The 20,417-nt window shown below is 36.2% G+C and overlaps 1 protein-coding gene across 1 annotated transcript in view; it reads left to right on the top strand.

The window, feature by feature from the left end:
• LOC126368075 (uncharacterized) overlaps positions 1 to 20,417 on the top strand; it is a 163,586-nt gene that overhangs the window by 84,797 nt on the left and 58,372 nt on the right. The gene's annotated exons all lie outside the window — the stretch shown is intronic.

Genomic DNA, 20,417 nt, shown 5'->3' with positions numbered 1-20,417 from the left:
AACGACACACACAGTTCAGACTTTATAAGTAGGTATATTTTTAAAACCAAGAACCTAATTTTCTAATGATTAAGATTAATTAGCTATCTAAAGTAAATCAAATCATCTGCACCATGTCGTTTGACTGTACAACTGAACATAAGAATATCTTGTGCAAAAGTTAGCTCTCCAGTCCCGAGAGTGCATCCACATTTCCGAGTAAGAATACAAGTAATCATTATAATTATTTTAATTTAACGAGGAAGCTCGGAAGGTAAGGAGTAGCGTTTCAAACAATTGAAAAAATAATCATTTTTAAAATAAAAACTGATTTAGAGATCGTGCGAAAGTTTTGCTGTTATGTTGGTTCATCTGTCTCCCACGTGCCTTACGTGATGCATGGCGTGTTTGGTCGCATCGCAGAGCAAATTATGTTGTGGGCGTAAAGTTGGTCATGGTCATTATAATTCACATCACAGAGAAAATTAAATCGAAAAAATCTGCTCGGACGGAAGTTGAAACCGCAGCCCTTGTCAAGCTGGGATGAGCGTGTTAACCATTACACCACCGGGTCCTCCTCCTATCCATGGCAAATTTTTGATCTACATAAGCATGGGTGAATGCTATAAAATAAAAATCATAAACAAACATTTTTAGGTTGTTCGCCGTCTAAGCAATATTTAATAAGGAGAGAGATTTAGAGCGCCTATAGCTGAAATAACTTTGCTCTTATTTTCGCTTTTTGCAGGTAGCATTGATGTAAACCATTTAATCTTCGATTTTATTCTCTATTTTTTTTTGCGTGAGGGATATTTACTTTACTAAAAAGTCAGTTTAATTCTGTCTCTGGACTTAGGAACAAAATAGGTATACAAAGGGACCTTAACTGCAATTTCATCCATTGCAGATGTAGGAAGCCCAACGACACTCCTTTTTGTAGGAACATCTGGCAGCCCTGACTCGGAATATACCTCTTTGTGTTTGTTGCATCTGCAGGTAAATTGTACGCCAAAATTGGGCCGTACGTTACCGCGGGCCCGTATGAATACATCGTATGAATTATTCTCGAATACTTATTGTGATCAGCCAGCTTTCCTTGCAAATCGTGTTTATTTATGTACGCTTGTGCAGTTTGTTGTATTGCCCTGATTTATGGGATGGTAAAGAATTTTGTTGGAAGAAAAATGGAACGGTCTGTTCGTGGAGGGAGTTTGACGTTTAGATTACCTGTTTACATTACCGATACGCCTCTGAAGATACTCGTACAGTCAACATAATTATCATCAGCTGCTGCTTGCTGAAGTCTTCTCAAACCTTCTTATTTTCTAAAGTGAGCTGCAAGACAACTTGCAAGCCACACTTGGTATTAAAGTCCTGTAGACGAATATGATAGAGTAATAGGTTCCAGACCGTCGCTCATTATATATCCTAACAGGCCACTATCCCTATTTTCTCTGTCATCAAAATCTCTATAGCCATGCTCGCCGGATTACTGTACCTAGTCTAGCAGAGTACCAGTAGGTACTATACATCACTGTTTTTGGTTATTCGACTCACTTAATACTGAACTGTCCGTTACATTCAACATGTCTGGCGAAACATCGGCACGGCGGCGTCGGCGTTAAGACCGCTCGGGACTGCTTTGTCTTCTCAGGCATTCAGTTTCACAACAAACTTTCACACAGAAAATACTTGTGTTTTCTTCTTACTTTGCCCTTTGCAACGTGGTATTTTCTACTTGACGCTGAAACTTTATGTTTACTAAAGAAAGTTCATTACACTTTGGTTTGCAGCCATTTAGAGGAGTGAAATTCCACCTCGCCGGCGCCACAGTAATGACAGGTTTAATGTCAGTAATTGAACGCCAACTATTTACCGCATAAAGTCAGTGTGGTCCCATTGACGTGTGAGTGAGATCATATTGCCACCGCAATCGTCAAGCTAGAGCGATCCCATTATTCTCCATGTTTCCTATCTATTGTTGAAATTCTAGTCATTCTGGTCTTAATTTATGGTAGTTGAGAGATGTGGTGACTTACATCACAAGGGTTCGATTATTGATTGTACTCATAGTCCATTTTTGTGCAAAGTCTGTAAGTAGTCTTGAGGCCTTTAATCAAGACAAATATGACAACTCCATTCTATTGAAGTCATTTTCTGGTATCTCATGAAATAAATACTTTATTATCCCTCCTCCCCCCAAAAATATTTAAATGTAACCTTTTGGTAACGTGACTAGTGAAATGTCAGGTTGAAGTTCACACGCCAACGGTGTTGTAACCAAAGGATATAACCAAGTAAATTAGGTATTCATTTAATTTGTAAAAACCACGCAAATAACTTAAAGTCTGACACCAGGATGGATAAGGTTGGTACTCCACCTCACAACCCACATGATAGAAAGAAGAGTTAAGGTCTGATTTTAATCCAATCTTCATTGCACAACTATTCTAAAGCTAACAAGCTAGCAAAAATGTAGAGCAGCAAAACTTCAGTACTTACTACAAACTTACATGTAAAGTGCAATGTAAAGTGCAATTACATAAAAAAACAGCATTCGCATCATATTCGTCATGGTTATAATTTAAAAAAATATAATTTTCCTAAATACGTATGTTACTATAGACATTCAATCAATCTTGTTTCTGGTAAGTAGATATATAAATCGCTGAGACAGATATCAACTCAGTTCACATCACGCAATTATTAGTAATGTATTTTTTTGTCAAAATATTAATTTATCATTTCCTCAAATAACAAATCATTAACCACGAACAGATAAGGTTACCTGTGAGATTGACTTATCTATTATGGATCTGTACCGGGAAACCGTTGGTTGACGAGCGGTCCACTCGAACATGCTTCGTCGAAGCAATTCGGAGTGCAGTTTGCTCACTGTGTTTGCTTGGCCACCAGACTCGCCGGCATTTAGCCCAGTCAAAGATGTTTGTTTATTCAGAAAGCCCCGCTCCAAGATGCCGACGATCGAGTGCTGATCTGGTTACGTCTACCATTAACATCTAATTAACATAAGTAAGCATTGCCTACTACTATAGGTAGGTTAGAGCGCTACATGATGAGGCAACTTGACATACTCCCAGGGTTTGGGTTTATTTATATTATACTTACCCATAGTTGAATGAAGTAGAACTGATTTGGATGGTCAATAGAAGGTAGTTAGTTACAAAAAGTTATATGTTGCGAATCAGAACGATCATAACGCTATTCATTGAAAACACAATTATCAAACACCTATTGGTTCAATGCCCTTCACGAGCAATATTGCAATTAAGTACTATTGAAACCATAATATCTAGTTATTTATAAGCTGTTATTGAACTCGAGGAAAAAGCTTGTTCGTTTCAGTGATTACGTAGCCGTTGCATTTTCTTAACCTCTCTGCATCGTCTTACGAACTCGAAGTTCTGGTTTAGTTTATTATTTTCAATCTATTTCTATTTTTTCTAAAGAAAGTTCTGCTGCCGTTTTAGCTCGGTGTTCATTCTTTAGCAAATTATCGAGAGAATCTGAAGCCAGCCAAAGAAGGTTTGAAGTTTGAATCTTGACTCAATTTGCCAAGTTTGAAATTTGGGGTCAACGTAAGCGTTTATTTATAATAGGTATTATTTTTACCAGTGTTGTGATTTATAAGTAGCAATAAACATATTTTATGTAGGTATTGCTATTTACAACCAAGTGACTTGGTTCTAAGAACCTCCGATGTTTGTTTGTTAAAATTAAAAGGTAAGATATCTCGGTAAGACTACTGGGAATAGGGGAAAATTCTTAGTTGTAGGTAAGCCGAGAAAAATTGCAGGGGACTTTTTCTACCACGTGCCTATCTAAGTCTGTTAGAAAAGAATGATGTTGTTTGCTATGAAACTCTTTGAATGCGCCTTTTCTATCCGTTTAAAACATACTTTTTACCCGAGATACGAATATACAACTTCATATTCGGCCTTTCAGCTATCCAAGACTCCATATTACTTAACAGCTGTGAAATATCACATCCATAACCTGTTAAAGTAGAGCCATATGTCATCAGTAAGGTAACCTACAAATGCTCTCAATATTCACGCTAAGATTCTCGACTGATGCTGAAATGCTGATTTAAAATTGAAAAAGGAACAACAGTAATATAAAAACAAACGTACAGAACTGATACAACAATAATTTCAACAGAAAGCAGCGGTATTTCTCAAAATTAAGCTGTTTGCAAGCTGTCTACGGTTCGAGTACTTAATGCACAATTAGACAGGTATTGCGCTTAGTTACTGTCTTGCAGAATAATATTACAGCATACTGTTTCCTATTATTTTACACTTGCAAACGTTTTTTCTCCATATATTCGCTACCACAAAACTGCAAGTACAAGATTCTCCTCAATAAGTACTTAAACATAATCTTACTTTGTTTTTTTTATTTAAATTGAGTGCTTTCTTTCGTTTAGTTTGGAAGACTGTTGCTTCATTCAAATTAAACTAAGCCACGAAAAACTCAAAAAACAACAAATGTATAAAGATGTTTGCGGGTGCGCAGCCCTATCTTCGTTGTTGGTACAACGGGCAAGGCACTTCATGCACAATTATTGTACTTAGCTATTGTCTGGACAAACACGGCCTGTTTGCCGTACAAACGTAACGGAGCACGGAACTAGATTACCCTGTTTATACTCTTACTGTACACTGAATCACTATTACTGCAATTAGTTTCAACTTTGTTAAGGGTAAATGAGGTTCAAACTGTTCAACAGTTTTAGGGTCGTTCAGAAACTGGGTTGTGATATTGTTGGAGTTTATACTTTGAAGTAGAGACGTGAATGATTTGGTTCTAAAAACATAAAAATATCGATAGCTTTGTCAGAAGTGAATTAGAAATACTAAGGTTGTACTGTAACGATGAAATTATTAACCTTACTTATTGCAAAATTGATATTAACTTAACCCATTTGGAAAATATGGCAGCAATTTGGTCTATCTAGAAAATTAACTTAGAAATTCGACCTAAAATTTATTGGTTAAGTTCAGCGCGATCGGTCAATAAACGTAGTCCTCTAGAGGATGCTAGAACCAAGTACAGGAATTCAAAGTTACATCTAAGTATATAAATTAAGCTAAAAACAGTTTGAAACTATGATCGATTATTCGATGTTTCTGCTATTTCTGTTTATAAGTGATGCATAAGTTTTCTTCCTATAAAAAGATAGCCACAAGTCTAGGAAAGAGAGGCCAGCTTGAATCTTAAAACAGTTTTCACTTCTCTACTGAACTGGGAGTAAAAATACATAACATGAAATGCGATCAGGTACCAATAAAAAATAAATTCAAATTCAAAAATATCTTTATTCAGTAGGTTACATAGTTACACTTTGAATCGTCAATTTTTACATAACGAACGTCTCATCCGCCTAAAACTACTGCAGCTTCTCACAACCTGTACGTAGTGTACGTATAGCCGGGGAAAAGAAGCTGCAAAAAAGACCTCGGCACAGGGCCCTAGACGTTCTTTAAAAAAAATAATAAACATAAAATATTTTTATACAATTGAGTAATTTAGCTGCCTAATATCAGTTCTCAGACAGTTAATCCCATGCGTTCATATCTTCTAAACAATCTCTCTCTATTTAAGAGCTGCGCTCTTGTCGGTGTAATAATCACTAACTTTATAATAACCTTTTTTGTAAAATTTTTGTTTAACTACTGTCTTAAAACAGTTGAAAGGCAAATTCTGAATGTCAATGGGAATCTTATTGTAAAAACGTATACGTTGCCCCTTAATTTAATAATTGCTTGTTTATTTTATATTGGTGATATTGTATTGGTAACTCTCCTTCGAGATGAACTATATAAGTACACCGAAATTGATAATAATACTCTATGGTTCAAACATATTCGTATAAGAACTTCAATACTAGCTGTGGCTGCATGTTGTCTTCTTGAAACCTTCTCATCCAAATACAGACTACAGATGTGAAATGAGTCCTGCAACAGTATTGCTTAAGATGAATAAAATGAACCTGTCTAGTTCATTTCATCCGTTGTTCATTTTTCTATAAGACTCTTTAGGTCCCTTTATTCCTAACAGACCGGGAATTTTAATCGTCTGATCCTTAATACTTATCTAATTATAATTAGTCAATATCGTAACATGAAAAACAAAAACAACAAATTCATATGAAACAAATTAATTTAATTAAGAGTTTAATAATTTTCTTTACATAGGTATTCATAGACTGTTTGTTTAGTAGGTGTACATTCACCTGAAATTTCGGGGTATTAAAACATTCAAAGGGTAATATAATACATCAATAATCTTTAATTGGATCATTAAATTAGAAAGATACTGCAAATGTATAGCTAACACTTATAAGTATCTAAACCAATATAAATAAATCCTAGGCTGTTTGTTTATGTTATGTATAGGTAAATTACTTTATAATACCGACCTACTTACAAAAACAGAAGTGTAATGTCTAAAAATATCCACAATGTTTCTGCATGTTTCATCCGCTACTTAAGTATATATTTCTAGCGAAAAAGATCTAAGTATATGATAGAATTATGTAGCATATTAAAAGCTCTTTTTTAATTAAAAATGTGTGGACTTTTTATTTATACCGATAGGCTCAGGTGACAAACTAAATTTAACTTAACTTAACTAACAACTTATAAACAGCTAATAATAAAAATAATAATAATTAAACTAACTAATAACTAACTAACTTTAATTTAACTTTTATTTATTAACTTGTTATTCTTTATGTGAGGTTAGTTTGATATAGGTTTTATTATCATCTTTAGATAATAAAACTTACTGATGTTTGTGAGACGAACGAACTGAGGAGACTGGTACCGAGACAAACCGTATTGTGGTTTAACGGTATCAGTGGTGTACCTAATTATGAAATACATAAATAGCCTATATACGTCCCACTGCTGGGCACAGGCCTCCTCTCAATCAACCGGAGAGGGTATGGAGCATACTCCACCACGCTGCTCCACTGCGGGTTGGTGGAGGTGTTTTTACGGCCAATAGCCGGGACCAACGGCTTAACGTGCCCTCCGAAGCACGGAATCAACTTACTTTTTCGGACAATCAGGTGATTCAAGCCTGAAAAGTCCTTACCAAACAAAGGACAGTCTCACAAAGTGATTTCGACAATGGTAGTCCATCAAAATCGATTCGATAAAACCGAATATAAGAAATTAAATAAATAGAATGAGGGACTTTCCAGGCTACGTTCCCCAAAAATAATAGATGGCGTTGTTGTGCAAGACAAGAGCAAGTTGTTATTAAATTCTTTACTAATGGCAGCATATCTTAATTTAATATACAGTTTTAATAAACCTCGATACTAAATAGAGAAATAACTGGGTAAAGTAATCGTAAAATAACATCCATGTGAACCAGTCGCAAGCCTTTTTTTTCTTTTTTTTTTTAATCGTAAAATAACATCCATGTGAAGAGTCGCAAGCTTTTCCTATTCCGAAATAAGTATTGGTAAGTATCTCTACTCGAAATGCGAATTGTTTATTTAAAAAATACTTAAGGGAGCGATCGGATGCCTTATGTTACCGTGTTAAGGTTATCGAGCCTGAATTAACATAGAACATTTTTTTATTCTGGCAAAGTGTAAAGCGCCCTAGGGGAAACTAAAATCTACCGCAACGTAGCCAGGAGAGTCTTAGGACCCTAGGATAGTGCGGAATTGAATAATTTCCAAATAAAAATCGACGTAACATTTTGCATACGCTCTGTGTAAAAGTGCGTTTGGTTAGTATAGCGTAGATAATTTAATAATCCAATTTATAACAAGTTATAATGATTACATCATTTTTTTGTGATTTCAATTAAATGTAATGATGAATCATTGTGTATGCTTAATATCATCATCATCATCAGCCCATTAACGTCCCCACTGCTGGGGCACGGGCCTTCCCTATGGATGGATATGGAGATCGGGCCTTAAACCATCACGCGGGCCCAGTGCGGATTGATGGTTATTAACGACTGCTAATGCAGCCGGGACCAACGGCTTAACGTGCCTTCTGAAGCACGGAAGAGCTCGAGATGAAAACTTTTTTTTTTGTGGTCACCCATCCTATGACCGGCCTTTCCGAAAGTTGCTTTACTTCAACAATCGCAGACCGAGCGCGTTAACCGCTGCGCCACCGAGCTCCTCATGCTTAATATAATATGTATATTATAATAGTATAGTATATATAGCACATGAATGTCGGAGTTGAAGCAGTCGCCGTAGCCGAAATCGGCTGGATCACATCATCAGTATAGGATATTATATATTTATTTACACTTATGTTTATTTATATTTGTATTTATTTTTATTTCATATTTGTATACTTAGTGTCTTCGCAGTTCCCACTTTTATTGAGCTCTTATACTATGCTAAACACCCCGTTTAGCTGAAATCTCTTTAATACCTTTACTTACCCTACCCTACCCTACCTTTTGTATCTATTTTTTTCTAATTATGTATTATTGTATACAATAAAGAATTTAACATCATAGCTTTGCTTTGCCGCTCACCATGTTTTACTTAACTGGAGTATTAAGATATGGGTGCTGAAGGATTTTACCTGAAAATTGGACTCAAGTGCCCCCTTATTTTCCGTCTAGTGCTTTCTAATATTTTTTTAAAGACTTGTAACTAATCAAGATTATATTATTATGATTAATGGATGTCGAAGAAAAACAGAGTGCGCGCTCCGTGAAGCTATAGGCGCCTCGCGTATAAAAATACACACAAAATTTATACCGGGTGTTAGTGACTTCGTAACGAATACAGAGGGGGTGAATCAGACCATGATTCTGAGATAATATCAAGTGGAATTTTCCGTCGCAAACATCATGTCTTTTTTGCGTTTTTGATACATGATATTAAATCAGAAAAATGAGCTGAATTATCCCCGTCAGTGTTCGTTACGATGATACTTACACGCCTTACAAGTACGTACAGGTAGCCATACAAGTACGTGTGGGCGCCAGTGACACCGTAACGACTACTGAATACGGGGATGATTCAGACCATATTCTAAGTTCATGAAAATTTTTGTGTCTTTTAAACTACTTTCAGTTGCATACAAATACAAATCTTTATTGGTAACGTAAGATACATGTCAAAGAAAAAAACATACATGTATACTTAAATTCCATATCAACTCAGAATCATGGTCTGAATCATCCCTCAAAGTTCTCGTTACGATGTCACTAACACCCTGTGTAGTACTACGCTGTAACTTGAATGTACGCGTTCACACAGAAATTCGCTGTGGCGCAGCTCGGCTCTTTTTTATAAAATCTCAGCTTTACCTTCAATAAAGAATATCTAATACTAGGTGTAACTAGGGGTAACACCTTGCCCCGCACCAATTCGTATCGGGCGCTGAGGTAGATTTGCCTCACCCCCTCCACTCTTATTTTTGTCTAAATTGCCGTAAACCGCTAAGGAATAAAGGGAAACGTTCGCGGACTGTCTGTCTCACTCGCACTTACGCGGTAATACGGCACACGATAAGAATGAGATTTTTGTATTAGTGACTGGGGGGCTCACTGACTCGCAACCTGAGCTCGCATCACTCTCGGTACCTATGTCTCGGCCTGTGTGTACAGACAACCTCATTGTGCTTCCAGGCACAGAGTTGTCAACTAAAACCATTTAAGTTTGTTCGTATACAAGAGATTCTTCTTATTATGAAAGTTTCAGCAGTGTTGCGGGACTTTCTCTTCAAGGGTGTAGTCAATTTTCATTAAGAATTTAAAATTTAACCCCGTATAACCCCCGAAATATATCACAAAGAAACATTTAACTATAATACAATATTGGAAAATAATTCAATAAATTTATTACATTATCATAACTTATTGGAATGCCGTTTATTAACCCGTCCATGTTCGAAAAGAGACGAGCATTTTTATTTATTTTAAAGCCAATACTGAGGTTATTACCAATTTGTTATTTGTAGTTAATATTCAAATATAGGTATATAAGTAGGAATCATTCTATATAAAACCACCTCCTGGCTACGGGCCCAGTAATTTTGTATCCCTAATGGATTCAATTACTAAGGTCACTGGTGTAGCTGTACCATGGTACAGCCTACTATCCAGAGCATCTGACAACCCTAGCCTCAGCCTGTGATGTAAGGCATCTGTTTACATACACGGATACTAAATAAGCTCACGTTTGTATGACTGATGAGGTGACAAAACCCAGAACCATATTTTAAAAAATCAGCTAACACTTTTTTGTAAGTTTGTAATTCATTATCAGGACATCGTATTAAAAGTGTTTATGTGTATGTATAGGATATTTGGTTTGTTGTACTGGGAGTAAAGGTAATAATTACATAGGAAGTGTTACCGGTAGCGGGTACGACGTTTGTATGTGGCGGACTTAGATTTTAGCTTTGCCAGACCTTGCTTACCAATTTCTTTAGTCATATTTTCAAGCGAAGGCATAAAATTGTTATAGATTATTCTGTATCTATAAAATATTCAATCAGGTACCCAGGCACAGAACAGACGGGGTCTGGTGGGAACATTGTTGTAAAACAAATTCTCGGTATCGGCCCGTGACGCAAATAATTCATGTTTATACCGCAATTACAAAATTCAATTTTAATTGAAAACGGGCAGAGTTGGTTATTCTTCGTGAGTTATCACTGCGGTGGAAGTCGGGAAGTCAGGACACGACGTTCGTTGTTCTGATAAAGTTTACTTTACGACTTAAGCGAGAACATTAATATTCATTACCGGGGCGAAATGAACTAACTTTATTATATAATAAAGATCAAAGACCAAGCGCATGGAGTTTTCTTTGGATTTTTTATTTACTATTTTTAAACCCGCTTTAATTACACCTTTGTTTGAAAATAGATGGTAGTAGCTTAATAATTGAACCAAAGGAAGCTGATAATCGTATCGTTCTCATAATAATTTATAATTAAACTTGTAATTGTGTAAAGTATATTGTGGCCTATTTTAGGAAAATAACAACGTTTTACGGTAGAAGGTAGTCCAACTGTCGAGAATCTATTGTAAAAAGTGAAGCACTATTTTAATCCAATATTTTGACCGTGTACTCATGTTATCAGATATCCGACAAACTTGATGAACGTGAACCAAACCATTCACGGCAATAAGATTTTAATGGAACAAACTCTAAACAAACTTGGTAATATTGTGCTAACAACTTCCGTTAAGGCGATTATCTTCTCACATGCCTGATATCTGCTAATACTATCTCCAGGAACTCCACCAAACTTGCCGCACAATTTTAGCCCCAATTGCAATCACGGAAACTTCAGTAGAGTGTACAACGACCCACATTTCTGAAGTTGTAATTAGATGTGCCTATCTGCAGATCAGACGCATCACTGGAAACCTAACCTTGTTAAAACTTTTACAACTTTTCTCAGATAACACTTGATTCAAAGTCCAAGTCCTACATTTATAAAGTTGCCGCTTTCAGGTGAGAAATGGTACATTTTCCATCTGTTGTTTACGGGGAAGTTTATGGCTTCATAACTTGGGTACTGCGGTGGATTTACTGTCATTCGCCAATTTGGCACGCTGATGGCATGAAAGTCAAAGTCATGAAATACCTTATAAAATTATAATTTTAAATAATAACATATTATATTAAATCATTCGAGATGAATCGTAGAAGATGGATATAACGTCTATTCGTAAATTGGATGGGCTGGTAACGTAAAACTGCACTACACAGTTCATCAATAACTAAAGTGGCATATAGTATTGTAGTTACGTAAACAACTTTTCTTGATTATCTAAATATTGACTCTCACTCATATTCATGTAAGTTATTCGTATCTTTTCGATAATAAATGATGTCGTGTGGAGGTAGGTATTTCAACAGATGGGATGAGTCTTTCATCACGGAATGGTATTTGCCCTGGGCTCTAGAGACTGGCGACTGTTTGTACTCGGGACTTCATTTTTTATCTCAGTTATTGTTATACATAGAAAAATCTTATATACATTCTAGCTTGTATTTGCTCAGACGAGTTTTGCTGTTGATTTTACAAGTTCATGTTGCCGCCAAGGGAGTTGTTCGGTACATCTTAGCTATTATTTCGTCATGTCCATGGCATAGCATTCCTTGAGAGGTTTGATAAGTTAGTAGGGAAATATCCGTACGAATCCTAACAATAAACCGTCCAATATCTACAAAACATTAAACTGCAAAGAGTTGAATACACACAGAATAAAGATAGCAAGCGTTTCATGCATTTGGAATCCAAGGCGAAGGGCGCAGTCGAACTGAGAACGTTTTACATAAGATGAGGTGTCTCCTTCCAGATCTGCAATTCTTCACGCGCCTATCTAAACGAGGATCGTAACGACACTCCGTAATCTTGCCAACTCACAGACCCCACACAACTTGAACTCAACCTTAAACCAAATATTCACAGTCCAAAATCCAACGGCAAACAACCCTGAAACTTATGACGGTTAATACTTTGAATAATGTTACCATAAATGTTTATCGAATTTTAATTCCTATTTTAAATTTTAGTGCTAGTGATTGTCAAAATGATTGCTCTTTACAATGCGGAGATTCTTTGAATATAAATTGAGACATAAATAGATACGGCGCGCAATATACCGCCGAAACATTAAAGATTTACTTAGATATCAATCCATTGCATTTTAAATTGGTCCAAGATCCATACTAATAGCGTTTTGGTTTGTAACTTTATAAGAAGCTGGGCGATTTTCAAAATAGTCTTAATTGTTTTCACCTATCTTCGGATAATCGAACCAATACTAAAATTGTAATAAACGGTCACGAGCATTAATATATATACACTTTGGTACCATGTCACATTAACTTTTTTGACAAATTGAACTGTAAGTAAGTCTCACTAAATGTCAAATATGTTAGTGCGACAGAGTCCTAAAGTGGGTACATTATATTGCTCATGACTGTACGAATGAAATATCGGATACACAGTGTTGAAATAAAAACTGGCCAAGTGCGAGCCGGACTCGCGTATGAAGGGTTCCTTACCATTCACTAGGTAAGCAACAATAGGTACACAAATTTCATATTTTATCCCTTTTAATATCAAGCAAAATTAGGCAAAAACACGTGTTATTTATATGGGAGCCTCCTTAAATATTTATTTTATTTCAATTTTAATATTAGAGTAAAAATACAAATGAGTATTTTGTACATATTTCAAATGCATACCTGTTGTCATTATCGATGTCGAGCAAAAAATGGAATAAAAATCGCGTGTGTTGTATGGGAGCTCCCATTAATTACACTAACTAAATATTAATACTAAATACTAAAAACAAAATAAAATATATAGCGGCAACAGAACTTCATCATCTGTGAAAATTTCAACTATCTGACTATCATGGTTCATGAGACACAGTCTGGTGACAGACGGACGGACGGACTTACAGTGGAGTCTTAGTATTAGGGTTCCGATTTTTTACCCTTTAGGCACCAATCCCTAAAAAAAGCATTACCTATCAAAATGTTATTATTAACCAACAAGTAGCTAAACGACGAAAATAATATTCATTCATCGATCAAAACTTTTGGAGCGACCTTTATATTCCGCTCGTTTGCTTTGCTTCGCGAACGTTTATATTAATAATAACATAAAAGTTTAAAGCTGACGATTACAGAATGGGACCCCTATTAAATCAAGCACGTAGAGTGCTCGTGGAAAATTGGAAAGCCAACACGAAAAACCACTTTTATGAGCCCAAGTTAGACGTGCGTTGTACTGCGAGAAACACTCCGAAGGAAGTTAATTCAACGTAAGTATTAAATTCTTTATAGCAGGAGTATTTTTGTTATTTTCAAAGCAGTTTACATGAAAATACAGGTAAATCAAAGGGTAATGAAAGGGTAAACCAGTTCGCTCGGCATGATTGTACTAACCCATGTTTTATTTCTTCCATTAGGCGGTTAGTCTTGGGATTTACCTACCGTAAAATTCGCTAAACAAGCAAGAAAATAACATTACATTTCTGTTGGCATAGTTACGTTTTTAATAGGTTTCAGGTTTTGATCATGAAGTGTGATATTAATCGATCTAGAGTAACCTTCTTCTATCGTGTGGGTTGTGTGGTGGATTACCAACCTCAACAACCCTGGTGTCAGGGTTATTATTGAGCCGCCAAAGGCCCCTGACATGACTCATGTAACGATTACTCACTTACATCAGCAAGTAGTAACCGGGAACAATGGCTTAACGTGCCTTCCGAAGCACGGAAGTATTAATAAGACATTTAGATGACTTTATAAGTAGGTATACACTTCGAAAACTGTGTATTTTTTTACAGTATTAATACGTATATAGTTCACCTGTAGGCGGGTATTTGTAAGCAAGTTCGATTTGAAACATTTAATCGACCTTTGCTCTTGAGAGCAGCGACCGACGGACTAAAGAATTCCATTTAACTACGTGAGCCCCCGTGCAGTTACCTCGAATAAAATTTAATACAAAATCGATACACGAATCAAGTCACTTCAAAAATGTAGATAGAACCGCTGAATTTCTATTTTAACGGAAAAGAGCGTTCCTGTTTAATATATTCATCTTAGGTAGCTTCTCGATTACATCTGGTTACATATTTAACTTTTAAAATATGATTTAATGAATATTAATGTAATATGTGTATATCTTCATGTTGTAAATGTATATGTGTGATGTAGATTTTACCTGAATAAACTTTTTTATTATTTTTTTTTTATTTATCCTAAAATAACATTGGAGCGGAAATAACATACTGATTCGAAAAGGGAATACGGATGTTTGCTACGTATTTGTACAAATACGAATCACTAATGTGTAGGTTACTTATCAACAAAACCTACGTGAACCAAAAGGCGAACATTTTCAAACAAAAGGTTTCGGGTTATCCTCATTAACATGAATCCATATTGAATGGGAATAATAATAGTCCGTTTAATAAAGTGAACATAATTTATGAACGGACGTAAGCATAAAGTTTGGATGTTATAACCCATTTAATGATTTCACAAGTAAAAATAAACGGATATAGTTATAGGTCGACAAAAATCTTAGGGCGCTAGATGACATTGTCAGGAGAGCGCTGATGAGCACCATCTCCATACGTTCTCCATTAATAACATACATACATACATAAACTCACGCCTATTTCCCACCGGGGTAAGCAGAGACTATGGAATTGACTGACATACTTCTCTTGCTTCCTCCACACTCATCAATGGCTTCATACACGCACTCCGGTTCAGAGTAGATCGTACTAAACCTTTTCTAAAGACATCTCCAATTTGGTCAATATGCGTCCTTCTAGGTCTTTTTCTGCCAGCCTTTGCCACTAAACTTCGCTTTGTATACTGCTTTCGTAATCCTATTATCCTTCATCCGCTCCTTGTGTCCAAACCAACTTAACATTCCCTTCTCAATCTTAGTCAATATGTCGTCTTTTACACCACATCTCTCTCTTATCACTCATTCTCACTCTATTACTCATTTCAACACCGCAGATGATTTTGACACCGCGTAACAACTTCATTTCTACAGCATTAATCCTATTTTCATGCTTCTTCTACCATATCCAACATTCACTACCGTACTTCAGCGTAGGGACAAGTACTGCATTGTGAACAGCCATCTTCGCATCTTGCGAGATACATTGGCTACTAACAACATTTATGACAACGGTCAAAATGACGTTATTATAGAATATAGCGTTAGTTCCGATTTTGGCCACACGCCAAAACATCCTCGCCGGTAACATATTACTGCAACTACCAATAGGGGTTGAAATGCGCTCTGTCATCTCTAAAGACGGTAGTTTTAGAAAAACAGTAAACAACCGAAAACCTTACAAAGATACCGATTTTATGAGTGACATTGACGTTGTGTCTAATCTACTATACAATCTCAAATCCAAAATGATGAGACTCCCTGCATTGCAACTAGTATAGATATCCTAAGAATATACCTATGCTACACACAACAAATGAAATGGATTCTTTATCAGGCAACATAATGGCTCGTGAATATGAAATAGGGTAAAAACCTACGCGTTCATATGTAACTCGTAAAGTAAACAAACAAAGAACACGATATAATGGAGAAATATGTCCTGAGCGTGTGTTTACGTAACCTTTTGTTCTCGAGGTGATGCGGTGCGCGAATTAAGCTCACTTAGTTACTGTTCGCGCTTAATTTCACATAATCCATCTAAGTGTCGCGTACCCTACATAATTGCGGTGTGGAATTTTGCCATGCGTCGTCGTCGGATTTACAGGACACGCCAACTGCCGGCGTGTTCCCTACCGCTCCTGTATTTTTGAATGTTTATTCAATACATACCTACGGCTGACGTGTGCGTAATTGCATGATAATTGCTGATAATCTGCATGTGGATGCTAAGTATCTTAAATAACTGTCTTATTGTTGATTTACCACGTAAGTAATGCTTAATCGGAAAACATATATATTAAAGTTTATCTCCAGGACCGGAGGAACAAGGCAAAAACTTTTAGGTAAGCTAAGGACACGCGTACCTATCACTAAACGCGTCACTAAGCGTATGCGATAAAGAAGTAGCGATATGCATCATTCTACTTCGAGTCCCTTTTTTCCGTCTAATCGATAGTCAATGCAAGGAAGATCGGCATGCAGAGAAATCCGTATAGATATCTACGATTTTTGCGCTCTTAAAGTTCCTGATGTTGAGATTTTTGTCAGTAAATGCATGAAAATGTCGAAAATGTATTTATTCTTCTAACAGAAAGGCCAAAGAGCACCAAAATAGTAGGTACTTCTATCTATGCCGGTTTTCGCCATATAGTTTATATACAGGGTGTTAGTGACATCGTAACGAATACTCAGTATTCTGGTACAGGTAGCTATACAAGTACTTAGGTATGGGTGTTAGTAACACCGTAACAAATACCGAAGACGATGATTCAGACCATGATTCTGAGTTGATATCAAGTGGAATTTCCTGTCGGAAAATTCATGACTATGTTAGTGTTTTATTTATTTTCAGTTCCATACTTTTGCGACCGCAAATTCAACTTGATATCAATTCAGAATCATGGTCTAAATCATCCTTCAAAGTTTACGTTACGTACTTCACTAACACCGTGTATTATTATTTTTCGGCAAGCGGGAGCAAACCACAGGCTTAGCGCAAGGGTAGGCAGGTCGCGTCGTGATCCCGCATCTAGTTGCTATAATGGAGTACACTCGTCTAAGTGAAACACTTAATTAGACCACGCGAGAACTCCTTAATGTCTGCTTTTCCACTCTATTGTCTGCCTAAACGATGCAATCTCTTGGATGGATCATTTTTAATATAAATTGCGTCAACGTGTATACGCGAAGGATTTATTTATTTTGGACAGGGACAAAGCTGTCTTATAAATATGTGGGTGTAGTTATACATACACGTAGTCGCGCTTGTAACCCCTAACGGAGAGAGCAGTCGCAAGTCATCAATAAGACAACCCGCAAACACTCCTGATATTCGCCTACAATTATTTTTTTTAAATTGGGGATTTTACAGCCATGTTTTCAATATCAACGTAATATACTTATATAATTTCACAGGTTTTAGTAAGGGATGACAAATTATTTGTATCGAATAATTCATGGAACCCCTAAGCACGGCGGCAGAAAGGCAGTAAATGGACACTTGAGCACGATGTAGCTTTGAAAACGAAGCAAAAATTATAAGAGAGCCCTTCAAGCCTTTTGCAGTCTATTGTAGTACGTATTATTGGTCCTAGAACAGAAAAAAACGTGTTAAAAAAGCGATTGTCTTCGTAAACGTTGTAAGTGAAGTAACCTAATAATCTGAAGTTTTTAATGAATTATGCAGCTTTCTCCGTGAACATCGGAGTTTAAAAAACGGGTTTAAAATAAAGGAATAAAATAGGAAATTAAAACGGAATGTGAATTATTTTGCCGCCATTTATGAAAAATAAATCACACTGACGCACTACCAATAGAAAGAAAGAAACGCTTTAACTATTCTGCCAGACGGCATAGTTCGACGGCATAGTTCCTTTTTATTTCGTTACCTAACATTGTTGTGAGTGATAAAGTTGTCAGGAATAACAACTTCCGTCTCAAGGAAATTTTGTGGTTATTCCGCGGTTTGACTTGTGGTCACACCGCTCCCTCGCGTTATGTGAATAGAGTATTTTTACAGCTAGACTGCGTACTGCGTACTCGAACATTGTTGTTTAATTTCAGGTTGTGGATTATTTATTACTTAAGTTACTCTCTTCTATAGAAGGATCTCTTAGGCCCCAACTTTTCTCAGTGTGTTGGTTGGTGACGTTAAACTTATTTGCACTAACAGCAAAAGTGGCTGCCGGTTTTCTGACGACTCATTGCTGCTATCTCCTTCAGGAATTACGTGTGTTGATTTAAGTACCTAGGTATAATTTATTTTGTAAATAGTTTTGCTTGCGTACTTTTATATTTTACCTAATCATTTTCTGGAAGCTTTTACCTACAGTATTTCAATACATTATAGTTTCAAATATACTAATTGTAATTCTAGCTCGATGTGAGCATATCAAATTATTATTTATAAAGAAACAAAAGCGTATTGTGCACTCCACAATTCCCTGCTAGCTGTATCTTCATCTTTGTACGTATGTTAAAGGCACTAGGAGGCCTGATCTACGGGTAGATAATCTAGATAGCTTTTGGAGGCTCGCCAGGGTACCCCAGGACAGATGGCAAGACCCCGAAATAATTTCCTGCCCGTTTCTGCCCGTTTCTGGCCCATTGCCTAAGTATAATGCGGTTATTGGTTACATTTAAATATTTATATTTTCTACAAGACTTCGGTGGGTACCACTGCGTTCCAAACCGGTTGGAATCTCGATTGTGAAGTCTGTTTGGGGGTATAAAGCGTAATCCAGCACGCTGCTCCACTACGGGTTGTTACATTGGTGGTTGTTTTTTCTAGAGCTAATAGCCGGGACCAACGGCTACTAGTGCTACGGCGGCTAGTAGTAGTAGTCGGTTACTAGTGATAAAATAAAAAACGATTTCCCTTAACTACACGTGATAAGAGTGTGGCATGTGGAATTGAACTCCCGACCCCTGCAACCTAACACGGAAGCCCCGCAATCGCCGGCTTCTCGGGATTACGGGAATTTGGCCCTCGTACACGCATCATGTTCGCTTTGGAACTTTATAATTGAGCTGCTTTTGCAAAGTACTCTTCGTTTTAAAAACACACAGACAGACCTATCATGTCACAAGAAGATAACTTTTAGCAATACTTAAAATAACGGGATAAAGCACGTTTCATGCCCATCATCTTTGTATATAGTCCACCATGTCGGGGAGTTGGAGAGGAGATCAGAAAAAGCTCCCAACCAAGCGACCTATACTTAGTAACACCAAGTTGCCACACCGATGTGACTACGGTTCATTTTATTACTTTTTAAAAGTCTACTGATTCTTTGCAAAGCATTGATCTTTCCAAATGTTGAAAATAAATTTAATGAGAGTAAGATACTTCACGATTTCCAATAAAGCCGATACGGGTAATTAACGTCAACAAATCGCATATAAGACTCCGTTGCTAGCTTTTACCGAAAATAACCGATCATTCCCATTTAATTGAATCAAGAACCGTAAATGAATAAATTTTTCCATTTCCTGAGCGCGACCAATATTTTTATTCGACTCTTCAAACAAAACGATTTATTATTAAAAAGATTTTTAAATCAAAGCGCGAATTTCCCGTAAATTTATATTTTTATATACCTACCTACTTTACTTATTTTCAACCCGAATAAGTAACGAGTAAGTCCTAAAAGAAAAACGAACATAAAACTGAAAGAAGCTTACCGGTATTCAAGTAGAACATTTTCGTAATCAGAAAAGTTTAATTAGAAAAAAACCATAGGTAATGAAACTTTGTAAAAAAAATTAAACCTTTTCATTATTTTGGCCATAACTCGGTTTACATTAATTTTCAATTTAATTTACACGCGTGAATACACGACTTTGTAAAGTACGGGCTGAAAAAAATGTAGCATTTAAAAAATAAGTTAATTTATTTTGCGTCAGAACTCAGGGCGTTTCTAACTTTCCAGCCAGTTGTTGGCTTAGATAAATATAATATTTGTTGTGTAAAAAATAATTAATAAGTACATATTACTTATTTTGACATGCCTTGACATTAATTAATTCATTTTGGACATGCAAGTGTACATAGAATAGAATAGAATAGAATAGAAACTTTATTTGCGTCAAACATGGTGAATAAGGTGACAAGTGGGTATTAGAAGTAGGTACAATACATGTTTCGCCATAACAATGTTGGCATGCAAATGTTATATGTAGACAAAGGTACATTTATTTACACTAAACTTTTTCTTTAAACTAAAAATTACA

This window comes from Pectinophora gossypiella, chromosome 7 (assembly GCF_024362695.1).
Source record: "Pectinophora gossypiella chromosome 7, ilPecGoss1.1, whole genome shotgun sequence".
NCBI lineage: Eukaryota > Metazoa > Arthropoda > Insecta > Lepidoptera > Gelechiidae > Pectinophora > Pectinophora gossypiella.
The sequence above is the reverse complement of the archived record's forward strand: the minus strand, read 5'-3'. Positions and strand labels throughout refer to the sequence as shown.